The sequence below is a fragment of the Motacilla alba genome, chromosome Z (genome assembly GCF_015832195.1).
Source record: "Motacilla alba alba isolate MOTALB_02 chromosome Z, Motacilla_alba_V1.0_pri, whole genome shotgun sequence".
Classification (NCBI taxonomy): Eukaryota; Metazoa; Chordata; class Aves; order Passeriformes; family Motacillidae; genus Motacilla; species Motacilla alba.
Genome location: NC_052046.1, coordinates 34301271 through 34324233, shown reverse-complemented (window position 1 = coordinate 34324233; position 22963 = coordinate 34301271). Strand labels below are relative to the sequence as shown.

The window sequence follows — 22963 nt, the reverse complement described above, 5'->3', positions numbered from 1 at the left end:
TGTACTGCCAGAAAAATAATTACTTATATATGAAACAGTGAGTTTACATCTCAGAGAATTGTTTTTATTTCAGATGACTTTTACTATTTACATTGAAGTGACTGCTGTGAGTCCCCAAAAATTACAGAAACTGATTCTTGCTTTGGATACTCTTCAGTGAAACTGAGTGATGGTACCAGCAGATTAATAGTACGAGTTAAGAAACAATGAACAAGGAAGACATGGTCTCAGTATGAGTAAAAATATATTCCAGCTTTTTAAGACCTTACTCATATGAGTTAGGCCCATTGATTTCAATGAAACTATTCAGATGTACAACTACTCACATTTCGAACATTAATATGACAACGGACTACATTCACAATGTGGTGAAAGAATGAAGTGCTAAAATTCATCTTATAGCTTTAATTAAGTCCCTTAGCATGGAAGATACTCTTCATCAACAAATCAGTATTCTTCATTATCCTATGGACCATAGAGACATTCACAACATATGACGAACAGACAAGGATAACACTAATGCATGAATAACATTAAATCTGGCATCAAGAACTTTGCATATGAAATAGGACTCATTTAAATGCAATTTTTAAAATTAATGCTAATAAAATGTTAGCTCATATGACAAAATGAATTTTAGTTTGTATGTGAACTTCAGTTTGTATAGTGAATTACATCCTCATCATAAGAAGAGAATATATCTGGCAAATGGATGCTATTGAAAAATGAGTTACTTTAAGACATACATAGCCTGGCTTACATCCACCAGACACATGCCATCTTTGTGAGCCTCCATCCTCTTGATGTCACAGAAAAATGTGAACAGAAAGACAGCAGATTAAATGACTTTCACTTTCATGTTAGGCGTGCAAAGATGCTTGGTGACCTCTCATTCTTTCAAAACCATCTCATTATAAAATCCACTGTGAAGTTTGGGGGAAAAAAAAATTGACAGCTTAGCTCCAGCTTGGGAGCAGTGCAGGATGGGGATAGCAGGCACTCTGCTGCTCTGGGGCAAGTGGAACTGGCAGCGTGGTGTGGGAAGCCAGGCATGGCCCCTGCCCACACAATGTGATACCTGGCTCCTTTTCAGTCCACACTGTTCATCTCTCACTTCCATGAATGCTGTAATTATACTGGTTGCCTCTTAAAAGTCAGTATTAGCCAAGACCTGTCACTGAGCAGCTTCTGAAGCACCAGAGCATTGCAGGAAACAACTGTGTGGGATCTGTTGACAAATGCTGGCTTTTAAATGGCACTCACTGTAAAGGAAGCCCTCTCAACTTTCTCTAACTACACCAGTGAGAAGTAAATTATTTGTTTTTTCACATACTTTTCAGTACAGCCTTCCCCTGGTGTGTGAAATGTCTGTAACTTGAGAGAAGTTCAGGATCTTCTTGGCAAGTGCAGCCTCTGAAAGGTCATTTTTGCTGAATAAAACATTGTTATTCAGGGGATATTCCTTATTTCTTTCCTGCTAACTCATTCCTGTATATTTTAAATCAATCTGTAACAATTTTTTTTTTGTAATATATAACTTCTATTCAAAGAAAATGACAGGAAGAAGACACAGATTTATTAAAGTGCAAGCTAAGAAGCTTAATCACACTAGATATCAAATATTTTTTTTTTGTGGAAGTATGTTAAAACTATTGGGATAATTGAAAGATGGTTTACTGGTGGTTTATTGGTGGTGTGAGCACGGAATGAGCTGCTGTTTGCTCTCACATCATGCCAAGACTTTTCACTCTCCTTCCCAAAAGAAGTTGTTCTGCTTTTCATTGTGCCACACAGTAATGTCAAGTTATTAAGCATCACTTGATACAATGGAATACATATCTTAAAAAAAAAAGAAGTCTCAACAATGCAAATATACCTTTTTCTGGTGAAAAAAAAAAAAAGAGACAAGCTCTTTTAACACAAAAAATCCGTGTTTAACAGGCCAATGTGCTGCACTCAGTAATGGAGGGGGCAGAGGCAGACACTGGCTGAAGCAAGAGCACAGGGAGTCTTCTGTCTACTTCTGCTGTTCCTGCATTTGCCATCACCCAAATGCTGTCACTCAGAGTACCACAATTGGAGGGGTGGAAAGTGGAAAAAAGGAAGGAGTGAGATGGGTGGGCTAAAACTTAAGAATTTATACATGGAAGGACTGTTAGTTCCAAAATTGTTCTTTCTCTTCATGGCTGTCACTCCCTCACTGTTTAACTAATCAAATTGTGAAAGTACTTAAGCAAATGCCAAAATCTCACGATATTTGAAACATGTGTCTTGAAATAAAGCATGTATTAAAGTGTTTTCTGAAACTGGAATAACAATAATGGAGCTTGGGGAATGTCAGCAATACTCATAAAGGAATTTTACTTTAACATGGTGGAAGGCTGTCATCACTACAGCCCAGCCAGCTCTCTGTAAAGTTACCTTTCTGTTAAATTTACCTTGTAAGAGGCACTCAACACTGAGTGTTAAAAAGGCACAGGCAAATGTGGAAATGGATTCCAGACACCCTGACATGTGAGCATACTAATGCTAGAGCAAAAATGTTGATTATTTCAATGGAATTACACCTCGGAATAATTTCTGATTTCCTAATAGTATTTGAAAAATCCTATCATATTTAGAATAATGGTCTAATTCTTGATAATTCTGGGAATCCTTCATGTCATGAAATTTGTGCTATCACACAACATGTAGTGGATCAGAGTCTTTGTGAGCGAGATAAATGACAGAGAAATAGAGCAGTACACGCACCAGTCTGTATGTGAGAGGCAGCCATAGCCCAGCAGACAATTTAATCTCATCCATTTTCCAAACCCAGCCTGCTTTATTGCAACACTGACTGATGTCTCAGTGTAATAAAGTATCATCCTTAGAATGGTACATATTTCTGTTTTATCCCTTTGTTTTTACACAGATTAAAGCATGTTCCCCATTGACTTCAACCTATAATTGAATCAAGGATTCTGTCACTGTCACAGACAGCAGGATTGGGGCTTGAGTGGTTTATGAGCATAAGCAGCACAATCTGAAGATTAAACTTCATCTTTGATCTTGAGGCTGTGCCCATGGATTTTCTGTTGGTAGCATATAGAAAGAAAAATAATAGAAAAAAAACATGAATGAAAGACCTGGTGAGGAAAAGAGGCTAGCTGGGGATCAAAGACACTTTTGTTTGGTGTGAAATTTTGATACAAACCAGTTAGTTAAAATAGTAGAAGATTTTTATTGGTCAATTTTTTTCATATTTTCATATATATAATCTATTAAAATTCTTGGAGGGGAGATCACTGGATCCAAGTGGGTGAAGTAAGGTACTTTCTTAGTCCTTTAAGCTTCTGAAGTCTCAGCACAATTTTGAACGAGGAAAAAAAATTTTCCTGTCTTTACATGCAAGTCACAGTTTTCTTATGTGTTCCAAAGTACCCAAAATCTCAAAGCATTACTGCACAGCTGCTGCTACATATGTTGCTGCTGAAAGCTAAAACTTGCTGAAATAATCATTCCCAATGTTTGAAGAGAACATGTTTTAGGCACCGCTTGATGCATCTTGTTTCTTCAGGGAGCCTGAAGACGCAGCACAAAACAGCAGCAACATCAAAAATTCAGGGTTGGTGTGGGCTTTTGTTGTCCCCCCTCTCATCCCTATTCTGGTCTCTGGCAGTGTGAAGGACTACAAAAAACTGCTTGCATCATAAAGCTTTATTTCAGAGTAAGTGATAGGATTGATGTTTGTACATAATTGTCCATGTTGGATATAAGAGCTGTAAATTTTTAATTTTTACATGGAAAAAGGACCATACAGGGAACACAGTGTAAAATTTTAAAAGAGAAAACAAAGGAAGATGCAATTTTACACTATTCCACTGTCATAGGATGAGAGATGCATTAAATATATGCTCACAGGATCAATCATACATACAGGTAAGATCAAACAAACCATATGGTAACACTGAGAGACAGATGTCCTTCCCAATTCTTTCACTCCATCAGGATAAATAGCTGCAGTTTGGTTACTCGGCTGATGCAAATCAATAAAACTCTATTGAAATCTGCAGCAGTGTTGGGACTTTTTTTCTCTGTGAATCTGTTTCTCAAGTTCAGCCCGCTATAAAGTATTCAATGAAAGAGTAGTTCAATATGTTTTACATTTGTTTCTACGCTCTTTTTTTCCCTTGAATTTCAATGCTGGCAGATATGACAGACAGTGAGAAATGTTCAGAGAAAGAACGGGAGCATGGAAAAATTGCTGGTCCAAACAGGGAAAAAAAAGACAAAAGAAACTTAGAAAAATTGGAGGACATGGGGTGAAAACTTTGGTTCTAATGCATCTGAGGCCTTAATTTGTCACAAAGCTAGGAGTGATACAAAAATGTTGGTCATGTGTATGGACCTCACCAGAAGTGGGAAATGCCTGGCTGTTTTTGCTAATTTAGCCCTTCAGGTTTTATGGTTGACTGTGGCATTCAGAAACTAACTTTAGTCAGGGAGGTTGGAAAATTATCAGCAGTGCATGGTGTATCTATCTGTCTGTGGTATTTTTACTGCCACTTGTATTTGAAACTAAAGCTGGAAGGTGCAATCCACACCTTTGCAAAACTTGTGCAAGAGCTGTGCAGCACACTGAAAGAGTGAGATTTGTGTGGAGCTGAGGCTGCATGATGCTCCAGTGCACAGAGCTGAACTTAATCCAAGGAGAAAAGGGCTATACACTGTACAGCGAGTCTAGTCACAACATGCTATTGAGGAGGACAATAATAAGGACATAGCATCTGGTGGAAGGAGGGACACAATTATTCGTCTTTTTTTCTCTTTCAAAACAGCACCTTTAATTCTCTTCTGACAACATTTTTAATTTCTGATGCTTCAATTTTAAGTTTTCAGTGAGGCAAGCCCAAGGTGCAGGAATATAAATGGACCCAGTTGTAATTTAGCTCAGTGTGAACTCTTGATTGTTTTTGAATATGCAATTGCAGCCACGGGGATCTCGAAATCAAATTGGAGTAGAAAGCCACCATCCAAAGGCAGTGCCTCTTTACACCAAGAGAATCTGTACAGCAGAAAGGCTTTTCCATACAGGCTGATGCAGAGCACAGAAACCCTGCTCTGTGCATTTGAACCAGAGCTGGGAAAATGAGCTAACAAATGTTGCTCATGAATATTCATAAACATTTTCAAAGGAAGGAATTTATCCATGTTGACATCTCATTTATATTTGCATTCTGCCAAAGTGTAATCATGAACAATCCAGTACACACACAATTTAAAGTAAATTTTAAATTAAAACAATGACATCTATTAAAAACTCAATTTTTTCATTGAAACTATGTTCATATCACCCTTCCTGACATATTTAAAAATAAAGAGCACAAAATGAAGATTTTGCACATGGTATCTTACTGGGAGTTCTGACACCTGCAAAATGATCTCATGAGAACAGTGATTCCCCTACTAGTCGCTTCGAAAGGGCAAGGATTTTGGTTTATTTGGGGACATTTATCTATAACTGCACTATACATATCAGACACCAGAGAGGTTTAGTTCTCAAAATCTCAGAAACAGTCCAGTTAGATTCTGGGTTATAGATCAGCATAAATGCTTTTATTTTATGTGGCTTAATAAGTGTTTCTCTGCTTAAGGCTTTGAATTTGCAGGTTTTTGTGCAGTTGGCTTGTTCTTCTTCATACAAACTTCCTCTGAAGATTTCCAGAATTTGAAAGAACCTTAGTCTGGGCAAGTACCTCACACTTCATATTGTTCCTAAATGCAGTGGAATTATCATTGTGTCCTTTCCTCTCCAAACATCTCCCCGAGTTCTGAGAATTTTTGCTAAAGTCATGAATGCGGCTTTATTCAGGAGTGTGAAATCATCCCATGCCTGTCAGCAGCAGACTGACAAGGACTATTGTTGTGATTGTGGCTATCTACAGGTTGAACATAATCTCTGCAAAGATTCATTTGCCAGAACCTTTCCTTTAAATCCATACTCTCAGGACTATATAATGTGTCTACTATTTAAAGACACATCCCTTCTGTAGCCTGCAGCTGAAATATGAACTGCAGGCTCATGCTTGCTGTCAGTCAAAGAAATGCTTTCAATTTTTCATAACAAGATGTGTCTGAAAGTTTAAAAGAAAATAATAATAATAATAATAATAATAATAATAATAATAATAATAATAATAATACAAAACAAACAAACAAAGAGACTGAGAGAGAAGTTATCTCAAGAAGCAAACTCCAATATATTCCAAGGTTAGAGCTGTATAATTAATGGCATTACCAAATGAAGCTGAAAGTGTAGAGTCTGCAAAAGGCTAATAACCAGGATTAGATATGCACTCTCTTTTTCATTCATGTTCTTACAGTTTCTTGTGAGCCTAATTGAAGTCAGGAGGGCTTTTCCACATGACATTTTCAAATGGGGCTCTGATCAGTGGCCAACAGTGCATGTACCCTATCAAAAAACCTCTTGCCATGTGATGCTAGGGAAAAAAAAAAAGAAATCTTGTTCTACTCTTTTTTGATTAAAGTTGCAGCCGGATATGTTACATTAGAAAACTGGGAGAAGCCTTTTGAGCTGGGACTGGCACAGTGGCCATATGCATTTTTTCTCTCTAGGATTACACTCAGTAAAGTTTTATTAATGGAAACAGACACATGTTGCCAAATAACTGTTAAAGATATCAAGTTTGCTTCAAAGTCTGTAAAACAATGGAATGTAGACAAATGCCGGAAAACACTTCTAAATGAATCCTTCTGGCATTAGATTATTCTGTGATAAAAATTCACTTTAACAAGTAGGTCAGAGTACAGCTGCTAAAAGTAAGCAACCTGATGCAATGGTGGCTAAGGTTTTAAACACTATCAAAATGATTTTGGATTAATTGCCTTCCTGCTGGTAGTAAAGGTTATTTATAGAACACACTTTAAAAAAAAAGGAATCTGAATATCTCTAATCTCCTACTAACCTTCTACAGCAAATAGTGAAGCATTAGCTGTGTGTGCATTTCTGAATCCAGTTTTTAATTATAACTTTCCCATGTTTACATGAACTTTGGTTTGCTTTTCAAAAACCTCACAAACAATTCCTGCAGCTGACCTGTGTGTAGTGGTGAATTTCTCCATAAAGTGAGTATTGATGAGCTGAAAAGTTCACTGAACAGGAAAATTCTGCTGCTTTTATTGCCAGTGTGACAGGTTACTTTATTACCATGCCTTTCACAGCAATTTAACAGTTACCCTGGTAACAGATTCAGTGAGGTAATGGGATCAGAGGCATTAGAGGAGAGGAAAGGCTAGCGACAAGAGAAAACCATCTGCTGGCTTATGTTCTGGGGGCTGTTTGCTCACTGCGAGCTTCTGACAGTCATTGTACTTGGATGTAAATGAAGCAGGTTAAACCACAGGCCTGCCCTATTTAGCCGTACTCTGGTGATTTGTCTTTCTAATTCTATTGAAATAATAATCAGGATTTGTTTCTGATTAATTAACTAACCTTTTGGTAAAAAGATTAGATAACGAAATTGCTGCCTATTCAGAGATAATGAGATTTTTATTACTCTGTCAAAAGGAAAGGGAAAAAAAAGTACATTTAAGTGTCACCAGCCACCATGTCAAGGGAGAAAAATAAAGATTTAAATCATTATGTCAGATATTTATTTCCTTCACAAATTAAGTATATATTGTTTTCTGTGGTGCATATAATCATATTAAAAACTTTTCAGCAGACCTTTTAAAACACCAAATAAAACACTAAATATATTTAAACCAATGTCTTTTTGTCATTAATTTGTTCCAAAAGAATTCTCCTTATGGAATAGAAACACTTGATGATTCAGAAATCTACCATACTATGTGGGTGTATTTATATGACCCATATATAAATACACACTTTATATTTATATAAGTGCAAAAATGTGAAGAAAGCAGTAAAATTTCAGTGTGAGCACTAAAGAGTGACATATGTAAGTAAACTGCTATTATATCTTGCCTGATAGAGTAGTTAGAGTAGAAAATGCTTTTACATATAGAAGATTTACCAGTGTGTTTTAAACACCATGCAGGATACTGGAAGCTTTTATAAGTAAATAAGAAATATTAACAAATATTTCTTAGACTCAAATACTCTTAGAGTCTCCTCATGAAAGGCTCCTTGAGGAGGCACAGCTGCCTCCTTTGGTGAGTGACCCAGACCGGCAGAAGGTCCCCGCCAGACCCTAGTGGTTGGGCTGCAGCCCAAGCAGCGCCGGCCCACCAGCACCACATGCTTCATCATGGTCACCTCAGGCAAGGGACATAAAACACCTAAAAACTTGCTCCTGGGACCGCTAAGCCAGTACAGCCATGAAATATATTAGCCATACTCTGGTGCAGCTGTGAGGCCATCAGCCATGTGCTGCACCAGGGGTGTCCAGGCAAATTCCTGGTGACAGAAACACGACGAGTGCACAGAATTTGCTGTGGCTTACCCACTGCAAGAAGAGCTTTGTGCTCTGCTGACTGTCAAGACATTAACTGTGATTTGTTAATTAATAGATCTCTACAAACAATTGTGATGAGAGCATTTGCTGTCATGTGTACAAAGCAAGAGGAAATATAGGACACAGCAGAGCATTTTGTTGCAGTGGAGCTAATGAATGCACTCTCAGATTTGAGGTGACACTTACATCGGTGGCTTTTGGTTTGCTTCATTACTTTTGCTTTTGCATTTTAACATGAAAGGCTTTCATATGCTGAAAGTCCCTGCTTTTCCCCAGTGGTGTATATAGCTGAAAGCCAGCCAGAAGAGCGACCCAGTTAGAGAAAATGTCTTTGGTAAAGAGATCTGATGCTGAGAATTTTCTCCCTGTTCCCTTAGGGGAACCTCATAGTTTCCAGTTGCTGATTACCAAATGTTGCCAGAATTTCTCCCTTTCTGCCCAGGCTTTCCAGTGTTGCAGCCATGACAAAGGATGCTTTCTTCTACCAACAGAAAATTGTTTCCCCTTTCACTGTCCTCCAGAAATTCTTACTGCAGGTTTTTGACCCCTAATAGCCAAAATCACTCAAAAGGCAAGCAAGGCTTTTGGCTCTGTACCCATAGTAAATCTCTGTTCTCCGACTCTGCTTCCCCTCTACTCATGTAAAATTTAGATTTATCTTTAGTAATTATTATTAAAATTAGCAAAATATTATCAGAGTATCTCAGCTAAAGAGAATAACTATAGTTTTCCTTTTCCAGACAATGACATCTACAGCTCTACAGTTTCATGAAATGTCTATACTTAACAGAAACATTACTTCATTTTCATGGTATTTCTTTTGTGCCTAGGAGCAACCCTGTAATTGTTCACTTCAATTACAACATTACTATTTTATACTGAAACCCATTTTATCTGCATGCCAGCTTTTTATTTGTTTTACCAACTATATCTATTTCCATTACTGCAAGGCTGATGGTTTGTCTCGAGAGGAAATCAAATCCATTAATTCAGAAATTTCAAGCACGGCTGCCTCTGCCATAAGCAGCATTTCTTATGCTAATAGCAAATGTGCTGAGACTGAAAAGAACTGACATAGCTCTGGTTTTTATCATAACTTAAGCATTTATGTAAAAAGGCAAATCCAATAGTAAACTATAGGAAAATATAAGTGTTATTATATATAATTCATTTTACTGAGAACTGCATACAGCCTGGTTTGTGCAACTGTGTGTTAAATCATGCTGTTTGTGGTTTTAACTCACTTGACATTTGGGGTCTGCTTTTGATCTTGGGTACCTCAATGCAAATCTGCCATTGTTCATCTAGCAACAATACAATTATTTCAGATTTACCACAGACAAGTGGAAATCTGGATATGTTCAGCTTGCTTATTGTATTCCATATCACAATCACAATATACAAAACTAGCTTGGGATTCTATATTTACAAATACGGAAAATGCATATGGAAGTAGGACATCTTTTTTCCCAGCCACAAAAAATAGCCATTTCAAAGCTAATTTAGGTATTTCCAGGAAGCCATATCCTTCCAACACCACACAGAAATAAATGCATTCCCCGCTTCCCACTGCCTCCTCATTTAATGCACTTAGTCCTGTTGTATCACATGGGCTGTGTTCAATTAGATAGCTTAACAAGATAAACTCTGACTTTGACCCAGAAAAAAGCAAACCAGATTGCTGCTGAATTCTGCTTAAGCTTTTCCAGGCTTTGTGACCTGTTTATGTCAATGAAAAATGCAAGAGATCCTTATCGTGAGGGCCAAATTAGTTTCTGAGGGTTTGGGTTTTTCTTAATATATATGTGTGCACAGACAGAATGTACAAGAAAACTCTGCTGTTCTTGCCCTTCATTTTTGCAGCAAAACCCTTTAGTGCTGTAAATCAGATCTCATTGGGAGATCTTATACACTGGCCGCCGATAAGCTGTTGAGAAGTAGACAGGGCTTTTAGGAATTGCTGAACCATGAAGCTGACCTGCTTAGTGTTTTGTTGTAGGCTATTAAATCCAGGATTGGTGTTTTAAGATGATTCTGCTTTCTTCTTCCCTTGGCCTGGTTAAGCAACTCTACCCCCACCTCATTATTTAGCTTATTAAAATAAAAACTAAAATGAGAAACCTGCTGTTTGAAAATCCTTTCTTCACCCATCAAATTAATGAGAGTGACTTATGCTGATGTAGTTTATGGCCTTAGAAATTTGACACTAATTTTGCAACTGAGAAAAGATTTACTAACTTTGCACACCACTCAGCTTTGGTAGCAGGGGGATGACATTCTTTTCTCCAAAAACAAACACTACATTTTTGTAAACATATGTTATTTGGTTGTCTCACTGTAAATGGATCCCAGTTGGGTAATATGACTTCTTCCCAGTAGCATATAGACAATTATGCATGAAGAGACCAAGCACAAAGGATTATATTTCAGCTAGAATGCTTTCATTTTCCAATTTTTCAAGTGTTTTGCAGTGTACCTGTTAGTGCCTAGTTAGAAGCATGCTGGTCCTTTGCACATCTCTTTCACACTGAGAAAGAAATTAAATGTACCCTTTTATTTTTTTCTCTGTTTGACGAGTGTTAACAAGTGCAGCATTTGAGAAAACCCAACCAAATACAGCTCTGTAGCTGTTGCTACTAAATAAAGCAAAAGCCACCTGGTGACAAAGTTCACTGGGGCGTCATTTCTTTGTGTGGCTGAAAGAAAGAAAAGAAGAGAAGAAAAAGGACTCATACTCATTGAAGTAAATCTCCCTGAATCACATTCAGAAGACAAAACCATCATGTGTATGTTGTATACATATATATGTGTGTGTGTATATATATATATATTTGCAAGTAGACATATCTCCGAGATTCTCTTTGATGGGAATTAAGGCATTCAAGTATAGGAAATGGAAGAAAAGTGTTTAAAACTAGGCATCACTCTGCTACAAAATGCAATTTTTTTGAAGTCAGGCATGTTTTTATCACAAGCATCTTTTTATCTCCATTTTTTTTTCACCTCTGATGTAAAGTCAATTGCCATTGAAACTGTTTTCACATGATCACTCTGTTTATTTAGGAAGTTTTATAATGACTTAGGAAATCTGAGCTCTCATTATAATGGTCTTATTTAATGAAGTTGTCTGGTTTTACTTTTCTCATAGTCAAAAAAGAAAGGTGTGAGAAGCAAAAGAATCACAAAACAAAAGGGCCCAACACATTAGAACAAAAAAGGATTTAATTTGTATATCATATACACAAGCTCTTGTGCTTTTCAGGAATGAAATTTAATTACTGTGCAATGTTTCTCCTTGTCTGTTCATCTATTGTTTTTTTGTTTTTTTTGCAATGGCTCATTTATTACTTTTAGCACAAAGAATCAAATTGGAAATTCAGCCTCAGTATCCTGGCCACATCCTTGACACTGGTTCTCTTTATAATTTCAACAGTTGTGCATGAGACTGCTAGTCTTTCCCACATTCTGGGACAGCAAAGTTTGTTTTCCTGTTTTCCTGCATGTATTTTATAGGCTCACTTTTCACTATAAGCCTTATGCATGTATTCAAGCTTGAGATGATGAACAGGCTTTTATGGCAGTCAGATCACAAGGTTAAAGGTTTCTTGTTTGGGATTTTTAAACAGCATTCCTACAACTGCTGCTCAATTTGCTGCTCTGTCCTATCTGCAAAGTAGCAAAATAATAACTCTATTAGAAAGTAACATTATGTCCTGCTGTGGGACTACTTCTACTCTGGCTGGAAAAAGGAACATAGAAGCTTATTACTGAGAAAGCATGTAAGGCTACTGCAGTAGAATCTAGATTATTTCCACAAAAGAGAGAGCTAATTTGCACTCAAGGACCCCCCCCAAAGTGTCCTACATTTCTCCTAAAGTGTCCCACACTCTGGGTGGGATTCAGATCATGATTTTAGACTAAAAGATTGACATCCTGCACTGGTCATCCAGTTATTGGAAAAAAGCACAAATATTTCCCAGTGGAGGTTTACTCCTGTGTTTTTCCTGCTTGGTTAGAGATGGAGCAAGATTAGCTAGCCTACAGGAGGCAGATAAATTCTGTTTGGGAGTGAATTCCACCCTGTGTTACCTGGGGTGTATGAGCCGTGTGGCTCAAAGAGTTCTCAGAGGGGCTAAGTGTGATCATTTTCTTTGGATGACCTGAACTAATGCCTTTGTGGTGCTCCTATCCTAATTTAAATTGTTCATTTTCCACTTACCCTGCCCTTCGGAACTCTTAAAATATCTTTTTCTAGTCTAAATACAATTTCTGACAAGTAATGCATGAGAATATCAGTTTGCTCAGCTGGTCAGCAATGGCCAGTCATCCGTAAAGTGATTTACATGATATCTGAGAGCTCTGTTCTCAAATCAGTGCACAAATAGAATTCCCATTAACAGAAATACAAGCTATGAACAAGCATGAAAGTAAAGAAACTCCCTAATTAGAGATAATGAAACACCAGTCTCTTAGAGTTCTGAAAAGTAGTGGCACCCATATTTACTTTGAAATGAAATGAACACCAAACTAAAAATGAAACATTGAGCTGATAAATCAAGGAAAAGTAATCTAGAGCTTGAAGTTCTCTGTGGCCCTACATGCAGTCCCTTCATGGAGACATATGCATATTTTACTATCCTGCTGCAAATATCCGCTTTGCAAGCATTCACTTTGCAAGATGAATTGGAAAAAAAAAAACCATATGTCGACTTGAATATGTCTTCTTGGGTCAACACAAAAGAAGATGAAAGAAGAAAACCCAGGGAATTTATGTCAGCACACAGGGAGTTCCTGATGGCTGGCTGCATTTCCAGAAACTGCTGGAAACCATGTTCATTTAAGCATTGCTCTAATTGTTTTTATTTATTGTTTTTTGATAGTTGCTTTTATTTCAGTTATTTGTTTGTGAGTGTTCCTTTGGATATGAATTTTTAGGTCACCATAAACTCCTCATGGTCAAGTTATGCCAACTTATTTCCTTTTTAGCTCAAAGAAGACTTCTTCCTCAGTGAGGATTGATATACATTGTATTTAGTGTATTTACAGAATACAGCCTCCATATCTTCGGTTGAGGAAATCAATTGGTTTTTATCAGTCTTATGTTAGACAGACTTATATATTGTCCACCAAGAAAACATTATTTTCAAGGCCATTCTAGAAGACCATATTAATTTTGTCTAAACTTATCTTATGGGAATGTGGGTTCTGAATGGTTTTCCAGATAAGGATATGCCATTGATTTGCAGATTAAGACTTCCTTTAAAACAATATATTTTGAAATACTTTAGGTTTTCATTTGGTTTGTTTCACAAACAATTTACATTAGTACCTTGTAGTCATTCTTTTTTAAATAAATACTTTTTTTCTTCATATGCTTGAACCTGATGAGCCCACAGTCTGTCACAGAAATTCTTTTTACCTTCAAGTGTATGACCTTGACCTCTGTATCTTTTTTCTTTGGATAATCAGTCCTTAGGGTAAGCCAGTTTGTTAATGAACCTACTCTGCAATGATAGATGTTTCCTATTTAATCCTCTTTGAGAAATACACTTCAGGTTAGAATACATTGCTTGGAATATCACACCAGTATTTTAAGCATAACTGTCGAATGAAACCGGTCTAAATCCCAGGTTATCTTCTTCTGACCAAAAAACTGTGATCAAGCAACCTGCAGGCATTTCCATTTATTCAGTAACTCAGTATTCTTACAGTTCTTTCCTCTCTTTGGACTTTACTGAATATGTTTACAAACTTTTAAGATATACCAGCATATTTGAAATTAATAGATATTCTGCAAAATCTTGGTTTGGGAAATAGGTGACTCATTAACTCTTAACTGGAAATACTAATGCTTGTATTAGTTATTTCAGCATTTAAATTCAGAGCAGTTGCCTATGTTGTTATATTCCTTCACTGTATTAAATTCTTAGCAGCACGTTTTGTTGAAAACTTACCACTACTCATTTGAAAATTCTCTTTATAAATATTCAACTATAGTTGCTTAAGCTATTCTGTTTCAGCACTGCAGGACATTTTTGTTTTTTACTAAAGTGTCAGGAAAAACACAAAATCAATCTCCTAGAAACAATCAAGAGAGATTTTCATTGTTGATTTTCTATCAATAGCTGAAACTATTTTAATAGTATTAGTCTCACTACTTTACAGTGACAGGAATATAGTAATAATAAGTTTACATCTGTAGAAAGCTGCGGCTTTGTTTCACCTTGGAAAGGTTGAGTAAGAACAAGTTTTTCTGCTAAATTAAAATGGCTTATCTTGGCAGATATAAATCCTAGATCCTGACAGAAAAAGAAAAGTGGGACTGGTTGATAGCTAGACAGTTTTTACAGAGCCTATGTGAGAGGACAGGATTTTGTTTAATCGGAGCCCATCCCACTACCTTGAGTTAGTGAGACTTTCTGGGAAATGTTTCTAAGGTAGCACGGCACCTGTTTTCTACCTTTGTTCACATACTTTATTTCTGTGGGTCATGTGGGCAGTTTTAGCTGGAAATAAAGATATTATATTGAGAGACTTGAGTTTGGGAAATGCTGGAAAGAAGACTCTAAATGCTGACCTAAGAAGAAGCTGAGTAATAAATAATGCAGTTGGGCTTCAGGATCCAGTTAGAGGCAGAAGACATGACTTCATTTTCAGGCTTCCACCACAGATTATTTAGCACTGGCAGAACTGTATATTCATAGTAGTACTAGACTTCATGATAGTTTTTGAATGAAAATACATTTATTTTAGCTTCTTTTGACAATATGTTTAGAATGACTGTTAAAAATATTTGCCTTTCTTTATCTGCTGTATACTCTATAGGTGGACACATGTGACTGGATGTCCATCAGTAAGATAATTTCTGTATTTGGAATGGACCATGCTTTTTAACTATGTCAGTCTTTTTTCTCTACCATTAAACATATATGCTTTTTAATTTTATTTTTTTTAAATGAGAAAACTCTGCTTTCCAGAAAAAACATTTCTCAAATGATGAAATTCCTTGAACGATTAGGTAGTGTTTGCTTGGTTGCTCTGATATGCGGAACTGAAAAAAATTTTCATAGCAGTATCTAGAAGCCATTACTACCTAGGGAACCATAGCAAGCTCTTGACATATGCCCAATTTCCTTACCAATGAAGAAACAATTTCAAGAAGGATAGATGTCCTGGAATAGGAGATATTCAAGCATCCGCAGGAAAGAAATAAATAGTAAATTGAGATCTATTTCACTTGTTTTGGTTGTATCATATATCTCCTCTATTTCTTTAAACAGTGAAACTATGCTAATTTGTCCTTTGTTTAGTAATTTGGAAAATCTGTCAATTTTTTTCCCTTACTGTTCAAGGGACTCCTCTGAAGTCAGAGGTGGTTAAATCTCCATTAAGTACAATTTCCAAGTACTGTCAATATTTGGCAACTACATAGTTAAATAATTTGAACTTATTGAGATCTTAGACTGACACACTTTTTCCCCCTTATTCCACAGAAGCAAGCCCTAGAATATATTTTCTAATCCTTTCAAATTTGCAAGCTAATGTATTTCTGAGATTTCACCGGCCTTGGTCCTAATTGCTGTGAGCAAACGCTGCTTGTTCCATGCTGTTCACAACACTTTTAATGCTGTGGGAGATTAACACTTCACAGCCTTTGCAAGATTTGTTTTTGTACCTCTATACTTTACTGAAGTGTGACATTGTTGGAGGGAAAACCCTGACAAAGACTTTTTACAGCTGCTGTGCTCTTCTGTAGTCAGACCTTGTCAGAAACCTTTACCTTTTTCATTTTTTTTTGCATTATGCCTTGATCTTTATAGATATGTCCTGGATTTTAGAAATTATGTTTAAGAAGACCGAGTTGTATATTTGAATTTATAGCCTACATTGCAACAGATATGTCCAGTTTGGAAAGGTATAAAGAATATGGAATAAATTAAAAATCTAACTTCCTTAAAAAATGAACTCAAGGATATAGTTCTTAATGTCAGATGCTTTCTAGCAAGTTACGCGTTATGCTTCTTACAGTGCACTGTGTGAAGTCCAGCCCAGCAAAGTTAGTGGAGCATCATAGTAGTGCTTGTCTTTTCTTCAATCCCTGCACAACCTTACATTAGTCAAAAACTACTTCTGCAGTACCATGACAGAGCTACACACCCCAGCCTACCTTTTGCCTTGGAGTATAAAAAGATAAGCAAAAGCTAGAGTATCAATGTGCAGCAATTGATGTTGGCAGAAGATTTCTCCAGGCTGTGTTAATTGCTTGCTGCTTTTTTGGCTGCAGACCAGCTGATATTCCTTCCAGGTCTCTGTACTCAGGGCGAGTACTGATGTTCATTTTCTTATCATTTTTTATCATTTTGTCATGCTATTCAGGCTAGTAGAATGATCCCAGCAGAAATTCTCCTTCATGAACTTTTTCCCCCTGGCTGGTGTACCAGCTCATGTCAGTAATATCCTTTTCTCTACAAAGCACTTTTCTTTGTAGTCTTAATTGTTCAAAGACAATTTGAAAGCAAAACAAGTACATCAAGGACTTCTCAAGTACATCTTCTTAAGACTATTTTGTGAATGTTCAGAAAGCCCAAAGTTTTGTGAGACTCCAATGACCAGGGATCAAATCTACCTATGACCAGCTTAGAGCCTATAAGCAAGTGTGAGCAGAATTAGACGGTGCAGTGCTTATGAAATATTTCACCTCTGTTTTGTTTAGCCTCACACCTCAACATGAGCCACGTCTCAGCTCCTGTAAGCCACTAACTTGCTTGTTCCTGCTCTGAAGCAGAACATTTGCCTCTCTGCTCCTAGACACAAAAGCCAGCACTGGCTTGAACTGGCCTGCCATTAGATATTGGAATTGCAGTCTTCCCAGCAGCCCTTCAAGAAATGATCAGAAACCTGACTGATATTTTACTGCAGCCATAATATTTTGGGTTCTTGATACTTCCAATCACTTCTAAATGCAATACACTTCTAAATACTTCTAAATTGTTTGTAATTAGGAAATGCCTGCTGTTTTATGGGGACACAGGTAAATGTGCATATTCAGGTTGCCATCATCAATTGGAGTGCAGGAAAAGGCATGCCTTAGTGCCTCTCTTGGTAATGGCAATATCCCTGGTGTTCACAGGAACCAGCTATCTGTGCAGGTCACTAACCCCCGTCTCAGGCATGATGACTTTGTGAGTGATAATTCTGATATACAGACCACTGCAATCCTATTCTGTTCCTGGCGTTTTTTGAGTGTATATCACTTCTGTAATCTTTTTTAAATTATTTTTTTCTTTTTCTTCTCTTTGGCCTCAATTTGCATAGCAAAGTCTTGAAAACTAAACTATTTGGCTTACAATCTTTCACCCTGAAATGTAGTTTACTTTTTTCTCTGATTTCTGATCAGACCAATGCTGTCAGGATGTTCTCTAAGGAGAATCCACCATTTGCTCTTTGCATCATTCTCCTGGGAAGTCCCTATGAAACTTTATGATCAACAAGGAGCAGTAATATTTATTTCCCTTTATAGGGAAATCCACACCTGCCAGAAGCACAGCCTAATGCATTGAGAAATACAGGCTCTGAGCATTTTTGTCTCACTCCTTTTAGGACCAGCCATGCTGGGGGTCTGTACTCTCTCTCAAGCTGTGAGGGAAGTGAACGTATGTAACCTTTCCTTAGTACAATGACTGAGCCTTTCTCAGTCCTCTTCATTCAAGGTTAGTGCAAATTAGGAAGAAATGACTGAAATTTTGATTTAAAAATATTTATTTCCTAGTTTGCAAGGAAATGTTAAGATTGTGTCTCACTGTTTTAACATCGATCTACTAAATGGTTATGATCCTTTAGGAACTTGTAAATGTGATGATGACATTTGAAGATTCATGGAAGAAAAGAACTCTGTAAAAATCCTTTGTAAATTAGTTTGAAGTGATGGGGGAAAGCAATTACATAAAAGCTTATTTTAGAATAATTTCCAGATATTTATGTTTCTAATACACTGCATTTTGTGACTCTGGAAAGACCAGAAGAATATGTCATCTTAATTTCCTGAATATTGTAGGTTACACATAGATTACTCTTCTTCTCAAGTGTGATAATTTTTTGTTACCGACATAGATTAGAAATAATGTGGAAAATAAAGGTATATAAGCCCACATTTAAAATAGTTTTACTGATAGTAGGTCCCTCATTTGAAAGATCTATAAGATCATATTTTATCTGTCTATACACTTGCTGCTAGAATAAAAGTTGAGTGATTTTTAGCTTCATTATAGATAATGCATTATAAGGTACTAGTCAAAAATATATATATGCTCTGTTTTCATATTTTCTACTGACACTACTGATTCTCCACTGCAAATCAGTCTGACACATAAGACTTCTAATAATTATGTTGGGTTGCAGCTGTGAAGTGAGTATCACAACCTTTTAATAAAACTGGCCCAGCTTCACGATGTGTCTGTGAGGTAAGTAGCAGGTCAAAAAGTGGCCTACCACAGATGTCTGAAAGAGGTTGTTCTAGACAGAAAATCTGTAACTGCATAATCACTGTTGTAGACTTAGCTATTGCTCTTTGTAGGTTTGTGAGACTCACTGATAATTCAATCTTGCAAAATCTTGGCTTTGATTTTTGTGAAAATTTAGCAGATAAATTTTGCCCAATTCCATCTTATTTTTGTTGATTCGCTATGGGTAAAAGAATCTCCTATAGCTCTGTATGCTTTTCACTAGACAGCTCATATTTCCAATTGGTGAATGATGGATTTTGTAGCAGAAATTTGTACAGAAAATAGGAATGAGTGTTTTGCAACATCTAACATGCAGGCCCAACTTACACTGAAGTGAGGAGAAGCATTGGGGAACTGGAGGTCGGGGGGGAAACTGCTGTAGAATATTGGAAGCATTAGTAAAAATTGCAAAAGTACAGTTTTGCCACACCAAGAAATTTAATATATTAGTAAAAGCTGGAATGGGGCAATGGCAGATTAGTACCTGCATTTTAACCAAGAGGGCAAAGGTGGTATGTGGAAGGAACACAGAGTGTTCTTTCTGATGCAGAAGATTTTATTCAGTACTGTGTAAAGCCTTTAGAAGCTTTTTGTAGAAAAGTAGAGCCAAGGGCATGAAAGCAAATGAAAATAATAAAATATAGTACAGTTTTACCAGAGATAGATTGTGTGAGACTAATTTAATACTTTTTTTTTTATAAGATAACTGAATTCTTTGACAGGGTTAATAAAGTGGACCTAATCTATCTTAATGCAAACTGTTTCCTGCAGTGTCCTACAGTAAATCAGCACACAAGATGGAAATGATGGCTATTAAGGCAGGAATTATGAGGGACAAAGAAATTAAAAAGAAAACTGCAACAGCATATATTTAGGGGTGGATTTTGTCCCTGGTGACTTGGCATTTTCTTAAAAATATTCTGAATATTCTACTTTGTAAAGTTATTTCATACCAAATAGATTTCAAATACATGTAGGTGAAGCAGGTAGATGATGCATCCTGTCACATTACTGGCAGCAAAATAAGGGAATGTAGCATCTATAAAGGGGACAGGACTGGGAGTACAGGAGCTGGGGGGAGGGAATAAGAACCTTGTTTGCATGATGGCCCTCTTCTCCAAAAAATGTGGTCCTGTTCAAACCAGTCTGTCCAGTAGGTATACGAGAGAAGGGCAACAACGTTATGTAAGGGGCTGGAGCACAACTCTAATGAGGATCAGCTGAGGAAGCTGGGGGGTGTTTGGCCTGCAGAAAATGAGTCTCAAGGGGGACCTTATCACTCTCTACAACTCTGTGAAAGGAGGCTTTAGCCAGGTAAGGGTCAGCCTCTTCTCCCAGGCAACCAGTGACAGGATGAGAGGAAATGGCCTCAAGTTGCACTGGAGAAGATTTAGATTGGATATTAAGGAAATTTTCTCGCTAGAAAGGTTGTAAAGCATTGGTACAGACAGCCCAGCAAGGTGATGGCTGCCACCTGCAAGTGTTCAAAAAATATGTACATATGGTACTTGAGGACCTGGTGTAAAGGTGAACATGTTGGTTGTATGTGGTTGACACTTGGACTTGATGACCCAGAAGGTATTTTCCAATCTTAATGATTTTATGATTCCATCATTCCTGTTCTGTTTCACACTTGTGTCCTGTCAACTGTGGAGCACCTCATAACACATTTGTGTCCTTCTCCTAAACCCAGAAAGAGAAGTTAAAAGGGTTTCTATCTACTTATTCTTGCATTAATTGCATTCACACCAAAAAAAACCCAAAAAAACCCAAAAAACCCCAAGTTTAAACTCATTCATATGTGAAAGCAATATTTCTTCATATATGAAAAGCAATATTTTCCAGATGTTTCTCATACTTGGATTTACAAGAGTAGTGGCCGTGTCTGCATTCCTGGCCCCACTGCTGGAGTGGAGCTGGCACTAGGTTGCATCTCCCCTGCTCAGGCAGCAAGGGACCAGCACTTTTACAAGCTCTCTGCTCTACCTCTCATGCAGAAATCCTCAACAAATGTTCAACTTAGAAAGTGAAAAACTGGCCGCAAATTTCAGGGTGAAAAGTGCAGGCATGTGATAACTAAGTGCTACTATTTCTTAGGAAAATACCATTTGAGAAGCGTAGGATGACCTTGTAAACAAGAAATAGAAAAATGTTCAGTGTATAAAACACAAACTCATGTACTTGAGCACTAATAACAAGTTTTTTCAATAAAGTCCTGATCTATTGCAGTGATTATAAGCTATAAGCATACAGGTCATGGGATAACTGAGAGTTGTTGCATTCATTCAGTTGTGAAAAAAATTAATGCTGGAGGTTAAAAGTGGTGGGTAAAAGGAGGTTGATGGTAAAGTGTTAGGAGGAGTGTTAAAAGGAGGATGTAAAGTGTTATAAACAGACATAGCTACACACAACTACTGGCCAGCAAAATAAATTCTCTTTGTACTATTGTTCATGGTTCTGATCACTTATATGCAAAGGATTTAAACAGAAACTCAAAGGTCTAAACTCTTAGGAGAGATTTGAGTCTGCTGAGGATGGAAAAATAAAAACATGCCGTTAAACCTAACCCACAAAACTAGAAACTAGAGGGGGGGAAACACACACATTCTGTATTTTTGAAAGGTCCAATGGTTTTCCAATGAAAATATAGATGAAGCATAAGGTAAACAGTTATGTACCTGCCATAACTCTGGTTTTGAGATGTATTTATAGAGATTTTTGGTTCTCTGTGGCAGTAGTAAACTAAAAAAAGGAATTCTTTCCTTAAAATTTTCTCTTTTACTACCTCTCTCCTCCCTACCTTGCTGACATTTGCCAATACACAGATTCTTTTTTTTTCCAGAGGGATAGGTTTTTGCTCTTTTGCATCACAAATTGATCTTGATTAGAGACAGTGTATTGGTATTCTGAAGAGTGCTAGGAACTTCTCAGAGTTTGAGTAAGATTTTAAGACAAGAAGGAATCTTTCCTCACTAGAAGTGCCTTGGACTTTCGTGATTTCTCCAGCTTTCCTTGAAACACAATGATTCACATACTTTCTGCCTTATATAGGAATTCCATCTGGTGGTCTCTTGGTTATTCTGTGAACCTAGGAAAATGATGTTTTATCATTTCCTTCACCATACACTCTGGCCACTCTGGGTGTTGATCTCTTATACGTTTTTGGGTTTTTTGCTGATGGTCTAAATGGTGTGTTAAGGAAAGCCTTTGAATATGGGAGCAAACTAGAAGTATACACTTTGGGCATTTCAGAAAGGTGGCTGCAGACCCATGGGCTCAAGGCCTATGTGATTCCAGCTGCCCAAAGCATCTCATAAGGCACATCCAGCACCACATTTCCATGACCTGCACCTGGTTGCACCCTTAGAAAATGAAGTCAATGCAAGGCTTGACAAAGTTGCTTGAAGAAAGTTTCCCATATGAAATATAGCCTGAATTGAAAACAGATTCATGTTCTTTGTGATCCAAATAAAAATTCCTCATGAATCTTATTACTTGAAAACAGTATCCATGGTGATTTTGTTTATTTATTACCTCTGATGTTGAGATTTTTTAGTATAGGAAACAATTGCACAGCATTCAAATCAGTCCCTATTCATGAATGCATCCCATCGATGAGTATAGCTTGACATTTACGGGGCCTAGATGTCCACCTTTCTTCATGATGCTCTCAGCGCTGACATCAAAGTATTCTCTTCTTTACTTTGACCTTGCTGGCAGACGTCTGTATCTCTGTCTTATGATCCCAGAGACTCTGCTATTCCCTATCAGTATCAATCTCTTGGTTTCATAAAATATTTCATTCATTGAAGCCTGCCTGATGTCAATATGCTAGGGAAATTTGTCAGAAGCATGCATAATGCATTCAAAGTCTGAGCTCAGAAAGGTTTAGGCCTGGGAAAAGATATGACACTGTACTGCCCAGAGACTGAAACTTCTGCAACTTTGGTTTGTTAAAGTGTCTTCTGTCCCTTTACATTA

The 22963-nt window shown here is 37.1% G+C and overlaps 1 long non-coding RNA gene across 1 annotated transcript in view; it reads right to left on the bottom strand.

Moving 5' to 3' along the window:
• The window catches only part of LOC119696153, a 54070-nt gene that overhangs the window by 10406 nt on the left and 20701 nt on the right, over positions 1-22963 (bottom strand). The window lies entirely within an intron of this gene.